The sequence below is a fragment of the Mustela erminea genome, chromosome 6 (assembly GCF_009829155.1).
Source record: "Mustela erminea isolate mMusErm1 chromosome 6, mMusErm1.Pri, whole genome shotgun sequence".
Classification (NCBI taxonomy): domain Eukaryota; kingdom Metazoa; phylum Chordata; class Mammalia; order Carnivora; family Mustelidae; genus Mustela; species Mustela erminea.
Genome location: NC_045619.1, coordinates 23158798 through 23178597, shown reverse-complemented (window position 1 = coordinate 23178597; position 19800 = coordinate 23158798). Strand labels below are relative to the sequence as shown.

Sequence of the window (19800 nt, the reverse complement as noted above, 5' to 3'; positions counted from 1 at the left end):
TTCAGACTTTTTGAGATGAACAATTGTAATGGTGTCAAAGCAAGCTCCTGGGCAAAAAGAAAACACTTTCTCATCCCGCAAAACATACTTCCTCCTCGGACATTTCTTCTTCCAATCTTTGTCCGGATGCACTCAGTAATCAGGATATGTACAGTCCTATACTCCGCTGTTTTCATTTACTATAGTCATAAAAATTTGATTTCCTCAATCATCTCATTCTCACGTAATGACTGCATACACCTAATTGCTGTAGTTTAGTAATTTCCCTCTTTGGGAATATTAGATTGTTTTCATTTTCTCTTACAGACACTACTGTGATGAAAAACTCAGTGTAAGTACTATGTTTTATCCTGCATTTCTTAGGGAAAAGTCTTTCAGTCAAAGAATAAAAAAGCTTTTGACTCATGAAGTTTCTGAGTTAGAACTATTTTCATGGGCGCAAATAGTGAGCAAGACTGAAACACTTATTTTGGAATCTTAAGAAAAATGGTATCTCAAACTCTTTGTCGGTCTGAATTGGGGGGTTTTGGGGTATGTTTAAAGATACAATTCTTGAATGAATATGTGGGGATCATTGATCTATAGAAACAGACACAAGACCTAAAGAAGGATTTTTGGCATTACTTAAATTCTAAGATGGGTAAATTGGGCTTTGGGGAGGATGGTGTGTGCAACAAAAATGTTCATTCTGCATCAACATGCATTTCTTGAGAAACTGCCATGTGCCAGGCCCCATGGTGGTTGGTCATCAAGCCTCTGACAGTGAAGGTGATAGTCTGCTCATTTCCTAACATCACTAAAGGTCATGTCTAAGGGTTTTTGTTGTTTTGTTTTGTTTGTCCTTGAGACTGTGCTGCAGCATACCCTCAGCCTCTAGTATCTCTGAATCCTTTGTTCTTTTGCTTTCCTGGGCTCTGACGTATTTCTTCAATGCAGCCCCAGACATGAAGGACAAAGAATATCTTACTCTCAGAAAGACATATGCATAGATATAATTTCTGAGAATTCCTGAAACCATATTTTTCTCCTCCCATCTCTGTTCTGGTAGGATTTAAGAAGCCTTTTTATCTTCCTGGAAAGAAAGTATCTCGCTCTGTAGTTTTGGGGATCCCTACATCATCTTATCCCTGTCATATATAGCTCAGACTGCATCTAACTACATTTATCTTTTCAGCACTTCATGCTAAATAAACCAAACGCAGGGGCTTTGGACCTTCCATTACAGGAATATCCTCATGTGGAAATAAAATGCAAATTTAGATACATACCATGATTTGTTAACACAGTACACTCTACCTGCAATTTTCATAGGTAGAGAACAATTTTGGTCCCTTTAGGGAGCCAAATATATAGAATTCCTATTTAAAATGTAATTCAAAATTGCATTTTAACTTTTCACCAAATTCTTCCTTCCCGGAAAAACCTACTGATTTGTTGATAAATACAATTTTATTAACATATTGTATATTACTCTCTTTAAAAGTCTGCAATGTAAATGTTTTTTAATCCACTGATGTTGAAACACTTCAAAGGGGAAAAATAATCATTTAGTAAGTATTAGATTGGTTTAATGGCTTACTATGCAGATCAAACTCTTTACTGGTCAACTGAATGTTTCACTTTAAAAAATAATGTTAACGTCATTTTACAGGAATGTTATTAAGTGTGTTACCAACATACAATTCAATTTCAGTAAGTTCATTAATGTATGTGTGTTTATATCTACCAATCGATTGATCAATCACACTTCTATATAATTTGAGTTCACTGATTTTTTTTCTGAAGGGAAAATTTGTATTAGGATGTAGAGATGTCTGTCTCTTTATCTAAAGTTGTGTAAGTTATTCTTAGCTGCAATGCCCAAAATTAGTTCCTCATAAAATTCTCTGCAAGTATGATTTGAACTTATTTGTAAGGCTGAGTTCCAGGATGGGAGTTTATAGAGTACTCTTGCTGATGAAAAGGGGATGGATGGATACAACTTCATAATGTCAGAATACAGTTTCCAGGGGTTGACCTAAGACTACTTAGCCATAAAGCTGTCTCCGCTGGGTAACCGTCTGTTCACAGACATGACCAAGGTAATGCAGATGTGGGAAAGAAAATACAAAGGCATCTGAAAAAGGAGCTCTGATAGGTTTTTGTTTATTTTTTAAATTCTCCTTAAGTTTCTAATATCCCATATCCTTAACACTGCGATTGAAGTACTCTCTGTTGCAACCTTACACATAACCTCCTTTTTGAACTCAAAACCTAGGAACTACATGTCTGAGATCTGAATGTATTCTGGGTCCCAAATCAATCTTGTCACTCCTCAGAAAGCAATGCAAGATAATAAGTAGTATTCACCTGATTGCTTTCCTGCTCCGAGACAGCTGGTGACGCGTGTCTTCCTGATAACCAGGAGTTTCAGATCTAAGGCAGGGATAAAGGGAAGCTGGGAGCTCGCAGAATCTAAATTTGACAGTCGATGGCTGAGGAGAGGGTCAGAAGGGATAGAATCTGTGACACGTATGAGAAGGGAACAAAATTTATCTGCTCTGGTTGCAATGATTAGATGCCTCTTTGTCTGGCTTTCTTACAGCGGTTGACTGATTGTACCCGCCAGCTGGCTAATATCATAATTAACAAAGTTGCTACTATATCTGCAAAGTTTAATCGAAAAATTTGCCAGCGATATGATGGCATTGTCACAAAGATCACAAGGGACACGGAGTTGACTTTTGCTCAAGGTGGAATGGCAAAGCCGTATAGGCAAGATGAGAAATCGTGAACTTGTTCAGCCGAAGGTACGTTTGTTTGCTTTTTCATAATTCCACACCTGGGCTTTCTTATTCAGATTTTTTTTTTTTGTTTGATGGCTTGTGGATTACATTTTGTTTTGTGACCAAAATGATTTGTAAAAAGATCCATATGCATCTTGAGCATTTACATCATATTCTCTGAAAGCTTTGGGTTTTTTCCAAATCTGGGAATTCAGAACTATAATGAAATGGCTTTTGATGCAGAGAATAGAGTATAAAGCAATGTTTTGCCTGTCGTTGTGTCTAACCTTTATCGGTTTTCAGATTAACTGTTTGTTAACAAGTATCAATTGAACCTTTTATATTGTGTAGCCTTGGATTCATTTTGCTCAAAAATAAGAGCCATTGCTCTGCTTTTTCTATTGTGTTAACCTCGTTATAGGGGTGAAAAAAGCAAGCATAGTTCTAGAAGATGTGGAGGTCCTATTTCGGTTTCAAGAAATGCTCAAAGCAGTTGGGAAGGAAGGCTGGGGTCTTGACTTTTGTCAAAGTAATTGGGGCTTTTTACAACATTTAGAAAGACCAGCATATCTTAAAATCATGCTATTCCTCAATGCCAGTCTGGCCATTGACTGTCATACCTGTATTTTCTTTTTTACTGGGATTTGCTTTGCTTGATTGAATATTCAGGCTCTGGGGAGTTACCCAAATTATAGTCATCACATATTGCTAATTAATGAACTTGAATATTAATGAGAAGGAGTGTGTGCCTCTGTGTATGCCTGTGTGCTTCCTCAGAGTACAAAGAGAGAGGAAGGTTTCTCAAAAATGATGCAGAAGGTGAAGTTTGGGCTGTTTATGCTGTGTCACATCACCGCTAGAATACCAAAGCAATCAATCTGCAGTATAATTGGGACTTACCCTGAGGTTCTTTGCTTCCCTCTGTGGTCGTCTAGACCAGTATATCATGGCAAAAATAAAGCAAATTTGTGTGTGTGTTTGTTTGTTTGTTTGTTTTACCAATGCCATTTGCTGTGTGTATTAATAGCAGTTTTTAAAACATAATGAAATGACATTTTGGAAACGAATGCATAGCAATGCGTATTTTTAATAAGCCCATTTAAACTTTCTCACGGCTTTATTCCTAGTCATGGGAGACTAGATACTCTGAATATATTTATTTGAAAATATGAAAATCAAATTTCATATTCTCAAAACTTAAAAAATGAGCCACTTAGGAGATTGTGAATTTTAAACTCTTTAAGTGTCCGAGTAATAGAAAAAAAAACTGTTGAAATTTTGGCTAAAATTTGACTCAACATATTTCCAATCTTCACTAAAATTTAATGACGTTGATAAGAAATGCTGGAAGTGGAGGTTTAAGGTATCATTTTATTATATTCCGGATGTCATTTTCGGAAGAGAGTGTTATTCTCATGAGAGAGAATCTCTTTTTTTCTTTGACTTTGCATTTCTCGCCTCCTAGTATCTGGTACATAATAGGCACTCTATATATTTATCGAGTGAACAAATTAATGAATTTAAGTCTTTCTGCTGCTGTTCAAATATGGTTAACACTTGCTGCCTCCAATCAATAACTTTTGAACGTAGTAAACATTATGGATAGAAACAAGGAGATGAATGGCATAATCACAGACAATAGGGGGGATTAAGTTCCTAAAATGATATAATGTTGTTTTAACCTAAACCTCCATAACATTTTGTGTCATTGAGATTTCCTATTGTAAGAACTCAGTTGGAGTAGCGAAGGTCTATGAGGATTAGAAAAAGCCAGGAAAGTGGTTCACAGCTGATACACCCGTTCTTTTAAACAGGATTATCTCCTGAGATGTGTAGAAATGAACTCTTGTCAGAGTTTCAAAGGAATTAATATTTTTGGTAAAATGTGCTAATGTAAAGAGTTAGAAGATTAGTGATGCATAATGAAAGCAGTGCGTTCTTTCGCATGGAAATAGGAATATAATAAATGTCCTGCAGGTGATTGGGGCTGTAGCAATTTTATTGAAGATTAAAGTTTGATTGACCTTTGTTAGGGTGATTAACCCTTCTGAAATTAAAAGCTAGAGCTGAATTATTCTGGCCAATTTAAATGCAAACATTGAGCAGGTCGTATGTCATTCAACTAATAATAATTAAAAAAAACCCTATTTTAATTTTCATTTTTGCACTTCTGAATGGGATGCTGCTTTGGAAGGATCATAGCTCTGGCGAGAGCATCCCAGTGGCAGGGAATATGGACTAATGTATAGATAATTGGGAGCACGTGGGAAGCGTCCCAGGCATCACTCCTATCCAAACATCAAAACCACCGCCTCAAAAAAAGCCGGGAGCCTGAAGGCAATCTCCACACACTGAAAAATGCGTGCTCTCAATAGAAAAACCAATCTAGAAATGTCCTGAAGAGGTTAGGAATAAATAGCAGGGACATCTCTATTCTAATCCACTGCTAGCCACCTAAACTGGATATTATATCCGTGTTAAATCTGTATGATGTCTCCTGTAAATGGAGTCTTTGTGGTATGGTTGCTTAGGAAGCTGTTTGTTGCAAAATGTTGATTTCTTTCTAATGTTTAGAATTTCGTTGCCTGTGATCTCTGAGAGTCTATAAATATATTCAGTATCTTACATTAGGTCCAAAAATGTTATAGGAGGAGCGAACTCTCGTTGTTTACAAAGTCATGTAATGGGTGGGTTTTATTTTTCTTCATTAAATTTTTCAGAAAATTTGTGAAAAAAGTTACATATTCACGTCACTGCAAAAGCTGTTGCTATTTTTCATATCACGTTAAATTTTTTTATTCCCAAGTCAGTGAGTTAAGTCCCACCACATAGTGAACAACATCTTCCTTTTATGTGTCTGTGGACTATTAAAATGATAATACAGGTTCTCTTCATTCTATATCTAATTTACTTCTCTCTCTTTTCATCAAAGCATTCACTCTGAACATGTCAAGGGACGAATATCCCAAGTATTATAGTGTAAAAATTAAGAAGCCTGAGGTGCTATGGTTTATTTTTGCGCAAGCTTTTCATGTACCCTTTTTAGCATTTTTTTCTGAAAGATAGACTTCTACCCCAGGCCTATGTAGAAAGTCAAAGATGAAAATCCTGTGATAGAGTGAGAGAGAATTCAGTTGGCTACGTGACGCTGGCACCCTCCAAAGAGCGGGGTGATACCTTGCAGTACAGATTAATAATCTGTTTGGCTAAGATCTGTTTGCTATAAAGATAATTTCCTAATTCTTAATCGTGGGGTTGGTATTCAACCATAAACTGTAAACAAATATGTTGTTCTGTACCTTGCCTGATAAAGTGTATTTTATTAGCTTTAGGTTGGGTACATTAAATTGCCCAACTTTTTAAAAACCCAGTTGTTCCGTGATAATACTTTTCTTATTAGAGACACTTCTCACTAAAACAAACAAACAAACACTACTCTAAACTCAGTCTCTAAAATAAGCACTATTCATTCTTCAGCTGTAATTCAATAATCCCCTCTAATTTGATTATTCTTATTTTACCTCTTACCAGAACTGAATGAAAATAATTGGGCGTTAAAATTTATTGTAAACATGACATCCTCTCAGCATAAAAAACGAATATGCCAATCTACTGATAGTATCTTCTGTGTGTTGCCCTCAGTTACCAGCAGTCTTTCCCATAAAAGAAAATACGGCTTGAGAAGGCGAGGTTCATATTGTCTTGGCGTAGAGAAAAGATGTGCTGAAAGAGCAGAGGCAAATAAGATTATATTTTGTTAAATCCCAAATCCAATCATTTGTTTTGCTTCAGTGTATTTAGAAGACATTTTTATTTCTTTGTTGCCTTTGTTTCTGGCAATCTGTTCGCCTCTAATCCACCCAGTCCCAGACCTGACATTTTCTCTTATGGCTGCAAAAGAACATTCTTTACCATTAACAACCAAAATTAATCCTTTTGATATTTTCTTGGGCCGCATATTTTAGTAGGAGTCCTGGTGCTTAAAAACCAGACTCTCCGTAGAGTGACCAGTGGTGTCGTTTTATTAACTGCATCTTGTATGGTTTGTGAGTCAATAATTTAATGCCACAAAAATTTAGAGTAGACCTACTATGAACAATCGGATGGTGCCAAACCAAAGAGAGACAACAAGTGGCAAACACAAGGATTTTCAAGGTTTTTAAAATCCCTCATGGTCAAGAACTTGTCTGAATTTTTCAAGGTGTTATTCTCCTTAGCGGGCTGTGCTTCTAGAATAAAATGATTTGGTTAACGTTGGTCAAGTGAATTTTTTCTTGTAGTTTGTTTGACAAAATCATAAAGATACCCCGGATACCATAAATGCTCCGATGTTAACTTCCCAGCTAATTGTGAAAGTTCTGAAACATCAGTTTGCGGGTGAATTGGAAGGTGACCTACTGGAGGGTAGTGACTTGTAGCCTGTTGAGGAGGTGCATTCCATGCCACTTGTTTTCACACCACTTCTGCATAGGACTTTGGAATATGGAGAACTGCTTGATAAAATAGCTTCTGACTAAAATGCCTTTAGCATTAGTCTTTCTGGAGCCATCACCAACTAATCTGTATGGGGTGTCAGCAAGAATTATTTGGGTACCTCATATGTACCACGTATCCCCTCAGTGCAGCCAGGTGGGCCCATGAGTCACGTTTTCTGGACCAGAAACTGAGACTGAGGGTGGAGAGCAATTGGCCTGGCTTGGAAGCAGGTGCCATATTTCAACGCCTTCTTGAAACACCAGAGCTAGTGTTGCCATATCTGTAGCATCCCACTTTGCTGAAACTTGGTGATTGTGAGCATGGGGATTTGAGATGATTGTAAACTCTTCTCTCGGACAAAGGAATTTGCTAAATTGCAGGGACTACAAGGAAAGAAGGAACTCTCCCCTGATTTGTTCCTAAGGGAGAGAAGAGGTGCTTTAGAATGACCGAGATTATTCATGGGCATATCCATGCAATGAGCTTGACTTGGTTGGCTCATTTCATGGAGACTAAAAATTGTCCTGCCCAAATATTAATCATTTAATTCTTGAAAGTCAGCCAATAAGCTCTTCTTTAAAAAAATTGCCTTTAAAATGTTTGTAATTAACTGTCTTTCATTTGAAATTTGTAAATAATTCTGTTGAACCCAGTGAGAGTCAGAGGTATCCCCACCTCGCCTCACACACTGTCATTGGCTAAGCAGTTTAACAACCCTTGATAAATGTGCCTCCATGTTTTTATGATCCCTCCTCCTGAAACTGCATATGAGCCCAGTCTGTCAGATTGCTCTCCCATTGGGAATTGCCCAGTTGCTTATACCAAATGAGTTTAAGTGAATATGTGAAAAAAATCTTGATATATATATATATAGATATATATATATATATATATCTATATATATATATATGATATTGTATGGGGTTACTGTAATGTGAGAGAAAGCCATCACGCTCCTCTGGCAGAAACAATTATTGTCCTCATTTCCTAATTCATTACGAGAACAAAAGAGTTAGCATGGGTTAAACAAAAAGTAAACCTTTGCAAAATTAGCATAGGAGGTTCTAAAAGTTTGGAATTGACGATCAATTTTCAGTTGGAGAGTTGGTCCACTTTTTAAAAGTTGATTCTTTTGGTCTGTGAACCCTCAGAGCTTGGCTCAGAGGGGTGTGATAGACCTAAAGACATCTCTGTTTCTGCCCACAAGGGCATAGGAGAGTGCCTGAGACATGGTAGGTACCAAGGGAATGTTTGTCAAACTGGATCACGATTATTACCATCAAAATAAAGTTAAGGACATTGAATTCAATATTTCCTTATAAAGTCCTGGGGTTTGCACTAAGAAAGAAATCTAAGTTTCAGAGTTGGAAAAGAGAAAAGGGAAATTGAGATAGATGATAGATGAAGGATGGATTCCCATATCTACTATAGAATTCTTTTGAGAATGACCCAATTTTTTTCTTTACTTTGACTTTAATGCTCAAACCTGTCAATTTCCTTCCCACCTGAATTGTTAGTTACTGGTTACTGCTAACTTACCAACAGCTAAACTAGTTTTTCTGAACTGACTAGAATAATCAAAATTATCAGATGGGTTGATGATTATAGGAAAATAAGAAAAATGATTCACAATATTCATTTTGAAAATGAATGAAAAGGCAACTAGAAGGCATTGTGTAGAATCAGGGGAGGGGTGTAAGAGTATTTGCAGGAAAGTTAGAAATTACTCTTGTGATTCTAACTGTAAATAAAAGTCCTTTGTAGCAGAGAACAGTAAAGTGTATAAGAAAACGAGAGCATCTTCCTTAAGAGATGCTAAGCAAGATGGAAGAACAAGTTTGACCAACATCTTCTAAGTATATAAATACTTGAGAATTCATTAACCATTTGAGTCCTGCTTGATGATGATTAAACCCTTAGGCAGATGTGAATCAACTTCTCTATGTGGAAACATTGAGAGAAACATTTATGAAAAATATGATCCAATTTCTGAAAATACAGGCCAATTAAAGTTTGAGATTTAATTTAGGAATTTTGACTCTGTCTGCATGATGTATATATTAATGATGATTTCTCTCCTCTCATTCTTCATCTTCATAAGCAAAGGGAGATTTTTTTAACTTATTGACATATTACTGAAGAATCTAGCTTTTCTCCAAAATTACACATTTTTTTGCATAAATGTGCCTAATTACCTGAATTCAGTTTTGATTAGCAGTGTTAATTGATGCAGCTGTGGATGGTATCTGTTTACCTAAATTACCATGTGCAAACAGCAATATGTCTGGAAGTGAATATGCTAAACTGAAAATACTAATTAGCTAAGACAGATTGTTATTCAAGTCACATCGTGGAGCTTTCTAATGAAAGCCTAGATGTGTCAGGGTTTTATGATATTCAGACAGAAATGTCTATATTACATATGATTTCTAAATTTAATTCATAAGAACAGATGGGATGTCAGCCAGGGTTCTTCTTCTTTATTCCCGTATTAATGTGAATATTTTACTCAACCGGCGATATTTCATGTGTTTTTTTTCTAAGAAACTCATCGTGTGCTTTGACAGTGTGCCAGCCAGCCCTGCACATCCAGACTCATCTATTTCTTGACCAATATATTCCCAGATTACATCCACCCGCTGTCCCAAAGATGAAGATAAATAGAAGACCTTGCAAATTTAATCACATCAACTGGTTAATTTAATGAAATCCAGTAGTAGAAAGGTTAAACAGACAGCTTCCAGTGAGCAGTATTTTAGGGGTGTTTTCTTTTTGCATCCCAAATAAATAATAGTAATAATAATATTTTTTTTTAATAATATTTTGATCATAGGGATCAAAGTGCTTAGGAATCCCTGAGCACTTTGCAGTACTGGAAGGTAAGTTCTCAGTGCCTTCACGTTGTCTCTCATCTTCGATCATTTAAAAATGGGTCGCAAAGTCATGCTTATTTTGAAGTGCCCAGATTTTAAGTATTACAGCTCTTACTATGTCTTTGATTCCGATTACCTGTGTCCTAAAGCATGACCTGCTTTGCTTAAAGTTTCTCTCCAAAGAAAGCATTAATCTTTTACCATCTGCTGTGGCACTCAGGGCTCATTAATGGCAAGGTAGCTTCGAGGTACCCAAAGATTATAGTACAAATCCTACACATCAAATCGTGAAGAATAATGGACCCGTCCTCCCTTTCCCAAGGGGCTGAATAACTGTGCTTAATACATAAGAAGTCTCTTCTTCCCAAAGGCTTGAAAATAAGGCCTCTTGACTCAAACTTAAGAGTTTAAGATCCCTTATTAGGTATTTTAAGATGCCATGAGCAAAATGGGGATAATTTTCATGATGCAAATTTGAACATAATTATAGTTTGGCATATTTAATTTAGGTTTAAGTGAGAATTATAATTACCAAAAATCAAATTATTTCCATTATGCTAATTTCTATTCCCAAAGTTTTGTGTCATTTGGGTTCTCGAAGATAGGTTTAGATCCAGCAAAATTACAATCAAATCTAGTACTGAAAATAAGGAATTTGTGGAAATGACTCTACTCTTGTTACATTTTGGCTATAGAAATTTTAAAGTACAGTGAACTGGCCCCAGATACCATGAAGTCCTCAAAATAGCCTAAATCAAAGTTGAGAAAGGGACATAAGTCCTGCTTGGACCATTGATCTTCCATTTTCTGTATTAACACCAGTTAGTTGTAACATAGCATTGCCATTTGCTGTCTAATCAATGAAGCTCACCCCAGTATTTTTTTTAAATAAAATTTATGTGTATTACAATTATGGTTATTTAATAGCATGCTTTAAAAAGTCACCTTTAAAATTGTCTTGCCTTAAATTATCATTTTGGCATTTGCCTTTTCAAAAATGCCTCATATAAAATTCCTTTATTCTGGAAATATTTCTTCTTGAGAACTTGGGATTATTTTGTTTCCCAGCAGCTAAATGTAGTTTGCCACATGTTCTGTGGGTAGTCTCAGGGAGTTCATTGTTAAAGAACCAAAATATGGGTGTGTGGATGTGTGTGTGTATACATACTTTCATAAAATCACCTAAATGAAGGGTTGAATGTAGACACTAACGTCCCTCAACCAGTTTGATTGTGAATGTGCTTACTGCCATGCTGTTACACTCAGTAAAGCGACTTCTGAATAAACCTAAGTCCTCTTTCAGAGCAGAGAGAAGAAGGAAAGTTCTCCCTGCCAAGCTCATCCATCTCTGCTATTATCAGTGATGTCTGGGGCACTCTTTGCTCATCATGAGATTCCCTATATATTTTAGTAAAAGTTTTTGTTTGTTTGTTTGTTTGTCTTGTCTCTTTGTGCAGATGTGAACTTACTTGGTGTCAGAATCTCTTCCATAATCTTTGTTGACTATGTGTTAGCATTTCTACACAGTAACCTTAAAATGGGAAACCAGGTCAGTGATGTGAAATGTAAAATGGAGTTACGGAGTGTTATCAGACATTGCAATGAATTGTCTTTAGGCAAATCACTTAACCTCAGTGTGCAAATTAGTTAATTTTAAGAATAAATATAGCTATCTTTCTGACTTATTAAGGATTTATCACTTGTGCCCAAGGTTCAATAGATCTGTAAATGAAGTGTATGAATCTTTTCTTTGAACTCTAATTGGCATGTGGGGGAAGCAGGTCAGACTGAGTTAAAGGCTGAGAGACTTAATCCTTTGAAGAAATTTTGATTTAGTTTTATTACTTCTAAGTATTGCTAATGTATTCTAAGATTAATTTGACTCTTTGAGTGCTTCGTGTATGCTGGTTTCTTTTCAAAGGGTTAGACTGTAGACTCCTTGAAGGTTCTCTTTTGCTTCTTGTTAAACCTTCCCCTGTACCTTGCATAGCTGTAGGACATGAGAAGTGGTATGCACACAGTGGGAGCACCTGCTGGATGCCTGGAGTGAACTGTGGGTACCAGTGGGTCCAAGTCATGGCCATTAACCCCATTTATAGCTCAGTAACCTAAATTATAGGATATTGTGTATTTCCTGGCCCAGCCGTTGTAAACCCTCTGAAGATACGTTAAAAAAATTAAAAAAAAAATTAAAAAGTTAAAGCTCCTGGTTATTTTTAGAAAATTGCATGTTTTTGATCAGTTCATGTTTGGTCAAAGGAACCCTAATATTTTACAAAGAACAGAATTCATTTGAATTTGCTCTCGGATAAGCATAGCATATGCTACACTTGAATTAATGCAAATTTCAGATGAATAAGATTTGACCTGGTAAGCAAAGTTTTGTAAATAGGAAGACCTGAAGATTTTGCCTCTGTCATTTGCCAGCAATGTGGCCTTGGGGGGCATTTCTTAATTCTTTTTGGGCCTTAGTTTACCCATATGCAACAGAGAGATAATAATACATATCTAGAGTGGTGTTACAATGAATAAACCACACAATGTATATAAACATATTAACTTAATGCATATCATCAAGTTGGCACTTAATAAATAGATATAATTATTTAATAAAACACGATAGCTCTGCAGCAAAAACCAACAGAAATTATTAGAGAAATTTTCTTATTGTGACATTCATTAACTCTTAAAGTCTTATGCAGCAAAGTGATTCAAATTTCCCGCCAGTATACATACAAACCCATTTTGTCCTGGGTGTATATATGTGCATGTGTGTTTATATACATACACATATCATTTACATAAGAATGAAATTAAACACCTGTCTTCTCAAGGCGTGTTATACACAAACATATATTCCTTCTGTTCATATAATGTCTTACAGCTATGTAACATTTCATGGCTCAGAAGCAATTCTGTACACATGATCGTATGTGATCTTCACAATAATGAGATAGGACAAGTGACATTATATTTTTCTTTATAAATGATATAGGCAGAGATGTTAAAGAACTTTCCCAGAATCACCTGCTACAGTGAGGGACAGGGAAGCAATGAAGGTTCAGAATACACTCAGAGAATTTTTCTGGACTGTTCAGGAAAAAGAAGCTATTAATGCTGTTTCTCCATGCAACATTAGCAGAGTAACATCCTATGTAAATATTACCGTATTTAAATATAGGGCTGAGGATGCGTATATTGTGAAATCCAGGACATTATCCATGTTTTGACAGGTGGAGTGGAATTTGTTTCTCCTCAGTAAACATGTGTTAAGATATTCTGACTCATTGCCTTGTTCACAATAGTTAAAGATTACTATTTCCATCCTTACTACTAGGACTTTTGTAGAAATGAGGTGAGCTATATTTTGAAAAGCTGGGACCAGGAATTTAGGTCTCTTTCAGGCCTGGCCAAGAGCCCAGAGGTGGAAACATGGGTACATATGTAGGGATTTCTTATGAAATTAGCACCCGGAGCCAGATTTTAGAAAAATCTGTTCTTCCTTCATATAAGGAGCTGGTAACAGGAAATGGAAAAATGACCCCAAGGAAATCATCTCATTCATATGTTACTTGTTATGTTGGGTTAAACTATTTCACTGATTCCACGAATATTTCACAATACCTTGTGTTTGTGAGGTATCCCAAAATATACTGTAGGAACGTAGAGAGGATAAGACACGAAGTCTCAAGGACTTCAAATAACTATCTTGTCATTATGTACCTACTATTGCATGTATTATGTACTTCCTATTGCAATAGGATATAGTTCAAGTGGCAGATTCTTCCTCCTTTAATTCTAAGATATTAAGTAATACATGCATTTGTTTATGTATTCATTCAACAAACATTTATTCCTCCCTGCATGGGTGGTGGAATACAATGTGGTCTCTGAAATCAGATGGCCTGGGTGTAGATCATTGGTTCTCCACCAGTTAGTGGTGGGGGGCAAACTATTTGACTCTTCACTTGCTTGTCTTTAAAATTAAGTTGATCATAATAAGATAGTTATGGGAGTTAACAGTATCTGTAAGGCATTTCCCACTGTGTGGGGCACACGCAAGTGCTGTCATTTCACCAAGGGTGTGTTCCTTCATTCAAGGGATGTAAAAATAGTTGGAATAGACAGACACGCACACCAAAAGCAACTCGAGAATTCTACATGGCATTTAAGGAGGTACAGTCTAACATGGTCCAGACTCCACCAGTGCTGACAGAAAGTAGAAATAGGAAAGGTCTTTTCGAGAGAGGGGAAACGGTACCAGAAATATTTTCTGAGCAGTGTGGTGTCTGAATTCTAACCATGCCTTTGTCGGTATGTGTAGCCTGATGAGCATCTCCCTGGAGACCACTGTTAATTTAGGAGCCTTCAACATCTGTGCAGTTTAAATAGGACCAGAGCCCAAACCTAAAAACACAAAGAACACAATTTCTTATTAAGTGTGGTTGAAGAGGACAACATCCTTCCCTGGGCTTTGATTCATGAACTACGTGGACCCAATGGAGGCTGGGTTGTTGCCTTTTTGAGATAGCAGGCATGGTAGAGTGTTGGTGTATTTGGACTTTTTCAGGGTTCTTATGTCCAGAAATTCCAAACTAGATTTTTGTCATTAGCTCGTCAGGCTTGTCTTAAGCCCACTTAATGAGGTCTGGCCGTGGAATGTCTTTCATGTTCGATGGCCTTTGTGCTGAGTCTCAGCTACTCTCAGCTGTGGCAGAGAAGTTAATGAAGATACCACAGTGCTCGCTTGTCTGCTGCTTTTGAAAACACACCTCGTATGTGTTTGGGTATTTAAATTCTGTTTTCTAGCTTTTAGGGTTTATATCCTCGTGGTGCATTCAAGTGCTATGGAAATAAGACCAGATGGATGTGACAACCAGCCATTCGGGAAATTACATACACATTACATTTCAGAAAACCAGTGTACATATGTCTATCTGGATGCGTTCATATGCTGGATTATTTTTGTTGCAGCCAAATGGTTGAGATTTCAGTGAAGCAGTTACCTAGAATGTCAGCCTGAGAATTCCTCTCTGAGGAAAAGCAGGGACTGTGGTGAGCTGTGTGTCAAACACAGTGAACGTGGGGACAGAGTAAAGGTCACCCCACATTTCTCTACCTTCCTTTAGTTTTCTCTGTAGCGCAGACTATGTAGTTTTACAAACTATGTAGTTTTCTTTCTTTTTTTTTTTTTTAAGAGTTTTTTTTATTTATTTGACAGAGAGAGAGATCACAAGTAGGCAGAGAGGCACCAGAGAGAGGGTGGAAGCAGGGTCCCTACTGAGCAGCGAGCCTGATGCGGGGCTTGATCCCAGGACCCTGATATCATGACCTGAGCCAAAGGTAGAGGCTTAACCCACTGAGACACCCAGGCATCACTGTAGTTTTCTACATAGTCCATAGTGCAGACATTATATTATTAATTTTTTTTTTATTGTCTACCATCCCCCCGAATGGAAATTATATAAGGAGAAGGAGTTTTTCTGCCTTGTTTAATACTGTAGTGCTTGGCACATTGTAAGCACTCTATATATGATAATGAATAAATTGGCTATCGCTGAGATAGTGAAATGGTATTTAATCTCCCCTTGTGCTAAAAGCCTACATGACATGAAGGTTATCTTTTGTCTCTGAAATGATGAACAGATCATTGTGAATAATGGGGCTGATGGTCACGGTCATGTCTATCACTCACACAGTGTTTGCTCTGCTCCAGGTACTAGTCTGAGCACTCACAAAGACCTTTGGTGTGGAGGCTGTTACTCTCTCTATTTTCTGGAAGGGAGTCTGAAGCACAGAGACTCTCATGTGACAGAGCCAAGATTCAAGCCCACCAGGCTGTTTTTCTATATCTCATGTGTGATCAAAGGCTACTTTCGGGGTTTGAAAGTAAGTCTTCCAGGAATCTATCTATCCTTTCAATTAGCAAAAAATCTACAACCACAGTTATTTCTGTGTTATTCTTAAATATGCTGCTCAGTGCAACCCAGTGGTGCAAGGACTAGGAAGCCCATTTTACTCTAAGAAGTAGAAATCTGGAAAGGCAGTCACATCTCCGACTTCGTATTATTCTCTCCATCGAGTTTGCCCATCTACTTGCTCTTCTGTGGAAAGGAAAAATGATGATAAATGCTGTAAATAAATACTCTGAGTTTTTGTGCTTGTTAAAATACTGTGTTAACAAGCCCCAAAACATATTTTCAAGCTAAATGGAAAGTTGGTATTGTGGATTCTACCTTGGCTTACTCAATGTTTACTCAAGTTTTATTCTCACTGATGCACATGACAACAGAATATTCAAATTTAGCTCTGAAATTGAAATATATTATAGAACTTTCAGCAACAAATATGTCTGCACAATTAAGGTTGGTTAAATTAACGTTGAAGATTAGTTTCTGTACCTCAGCCCAGACCTCCCAGGGTGGTGTAGGCTTTGTCCCGGGTGAGTGCCAGAAGTCAGAGTGGACAGTATATAGAATGCAGTGTATTTATTGGTCACTGCATATAGAATACAGTGACCAATAAATGTTCAGGAGAATGGCATAGTTTTCAGGGATAATTTGTATAGTGGGGGAGCAGTGTTCTATTGCAAGAGGGACCATATCCTCACAAGAATTGGGAATTTTGTTCATGACCTGTACATTCCCCTGAAACCTCTCCTGTTGTTCACCCATACAGCCATATTATCTTACCACTTCATTTTTCTGATACCCCTTCCATTCAGTCCAGGTGCCCAAATCTGTCCTCCTACCTCCCTTCTCTTGAATTTATCAGTTCCATGAAATCCCATTCAAAAAATGAAATAGCCTTATTGGGGCTTACATAACTCTATCCATTCTTTTTATATAATATGCACTTATATGTTATACATTCTTGGTATTACCTAATATGGTAGAATATATCAGTTCCTGCCCTACTACCTGAACAAGATGATTCACACAAAATGTTTAACCATAAGAAGCATATGGTAACAAACCCCAATAAATGGCATCTCTTATTAGGCATCAATTCCCTATAAAGATATTCAAATACATTGAAAGAAACTTGGAGAATTTAATTTTACACAATAACTTTTGGATGAGCTCATGATCTTTCCCATTCTGGGTCAGATAAACAAAATCATATGTTTCTATTAAATTACATTCTCGGACTTAATCATCATACTGAATCTAGTATGGTTCCTCATATCTTCTTTTTCATATATTATAAAATCGGCTGGACCTCATGTAACAGTTATCATCATCATGATGATAACCATATCTCAACAAAACACAATATTTACTGCACACTTCCCAATTTGTAGGGCACTTCCCCTTATGTTTTCTTCTCACAGCCCTCTGTGGTTGACATTGCAAGTACAGGGGAGACAAATCATATTGCTAGTGTGGGACAGATCTAAGATTCAGACTCCAATTCTCAGATTGCACATCATAGTGAATAAATGGGAAATCTATTCAATCATTAGTACCACAAAGAATATTTAATTACACCTGCAGGCATGTCCCACCTTCAGAGAGCAGATTTTAGAAAAAATATTTTTGAACTAATCAGTGATTGAGGCTGACTTTAAGGAATGTAAACATTCTCTCCTGTATCTCTCTAGATGGTGGCTGTGGAAAGGGTTCTCAGACACTGGCTTCCAGTTGCCCCCAATCTCTTCTAGCAGACAGAAAAGCAAGCAGGTAATCAGGGTATGGAGCCAAGAATATTTGCTATTTTATCAGAACTCAAATATGACAAGGCCAGAAATATAGAAGATTGTGGCATTTTTAAAAAAGACTTATTTTTTTAAAAGCACTTAACAGCTTATAACAAAATTGAGAGGGAAGCGCAGAGATATCCCATATACCCCCCTGCCCTACTCGTGCATAGCCTCCCTCACTATCAATATCACTAGAATGGCACATGGTTTTTACCAAGGATGAACATACATTGACACACCATAATCACCCAAAGTCCATACTTAACTTAGGCTTCACTCTTGGTGAGGTACATTTTGTGGGTTTGGACAAACATATAATTACATATATCCATGTCTCTAATGGTTGCATTGCACCGTAAATCCTCTAGGCTCTATGCTCTGCCTAGTCACCTCTTCCCCTCCTCATACCACCTTTGGCAAACACCGACTTCATTTCTGTATCTGTAGTTTGCCTTTTCGATAGCTTCATACGGTTGGAATCTAACAGTATACACTCTTTCAGATTGGCTTCTTTCAATTAATAATCTGCATTGGAGGTCCCTCCTTGTCTTTTCATGGCTTAGTAACTTATTTCTTTTTAGCACTGAATAATATTCCATTATCTGGATATACCACATCTATTTAGCCATTTACCTACTTACAGTCATCTTGGTTGCTCAGGTCATGGAATTTGATGAGGAAAAAATTCTAGGGATGAATGGGTCTTTTCATTAATATGTCTAATACTGTGGTGTTACCATGATGCCACATAAATATGTCTAACAGTTTTATGAAGAAGGGATAAATGAGGCATGGATTTTTATAAATTATTTGTGTTGTCAGATGGGAGGAGAAATGGGAATATGCCAGTTTCTTATGAAACACCGGTTCAGCCGGTGACAAAACATCCCAGTTAACAGGAAGGATTGTCTGTGGGTGCAGTGTGAGTGCTTAGTCACTGCTGGGCAAGAGAAAGTAGGAAATGGAAGAGGATGATTTAAGTAGAGCTGAAGGAGATAACACCTCAGTCGTTATTATCAGCTAATCATTGTTGCTTTTCTATCATGTACCCCAGATCTTCATCCTTGAAGGGCTTATATCCAAGGTAGATGAATAGTACTGTTTCTGCCGACTTATATTCCTAGTCATGGAGAATATTTGAAGAGTATGCTTGTGTGTTGGCAGGAGATTTAATCTTCCCACCTATGTTTTCAGTCAAGGAAATGTTAGCGTCAAAGTACATTTTGTGATTTTGACTATTTTGTTGTGGTGGAAGTGAAGAAAAAATATTTTGACCATGTATGAAACAAATGAAAAGTCTACCACCTGAAAAAAATAACCAATGGAAGTTGACTTGGAAGGTTTGCTTTCATGTTATCAAGCCTTAACAGAACTCTAGCTCTGAAAGCAGAAACTTCGGGAAGAACGATTTGAAAATGTATCAATAAAACAGAAAAAGATTTTAGAGTTTTCAGGAAGACTGGCCTGCCCATTTCCCACTACTCACCTGGAATGGTTTTAAACTTTGAAAACAACATAGAACAAACACATTTGCACATCATTAGCATTAAAACAAGCTCCCCACCCCCACCCCCCATAAGAAGTCAAAATATCCTTCAGGAACAAATTGGTTGAGTCTCAAATCCTTTTCAAATTGCAGAAGAGAACATGTTTTACCTTACCAGAGTATGACTGGCAGACCGTTGAGAATACCTTCTGTATACATATGTATTTATTTGATTTGTGAAACAGGCCCTTTTCGTTCATAGCCAGAGGAACCATTCTCAGAGAGCATGCAGGCAATCAAAATATTTTCAAATCCCGAAAGCCAAAGAAAACTAGCTTTTCATTTATTTACCGGGGGTGGGTCTTTGTAAACATTTTCTTTTTTTAAACTGGCCCTCGAGGGCAGTAAGCTGGGTCTCCATTAGACCGGAGTGGAGAAAAATGATAAGGATTAAAGGACATTCAGCAGGAATGTCCTGCAAATAATGTCTGCCTGAAG

General features: G+C 37.1%; 1 long non-coding RNA gene across 3 annotated transcripts in view; it reads left to right on the top strand.

Annotated features, from left to right (window-relative positions):
* LOC116592978 overlaps window positions 1–19800 on the top strand; it is a 98288-nt gene that overhangs the window by 66354 nt on the left and 12134 nt on the right. For all 3 annotated transcript variants that reach the window (XR_004286683.1, XR_004286682.1, XR_004286681.1), the window contains exon 8: window positions 2585–2789. This is a non-coding gene — a long non-coding RNA (uncharacterized LOC116592978). The remainder of the gene's footprint in view (window positions 1–2584; window positions 2790–19800) is intronic.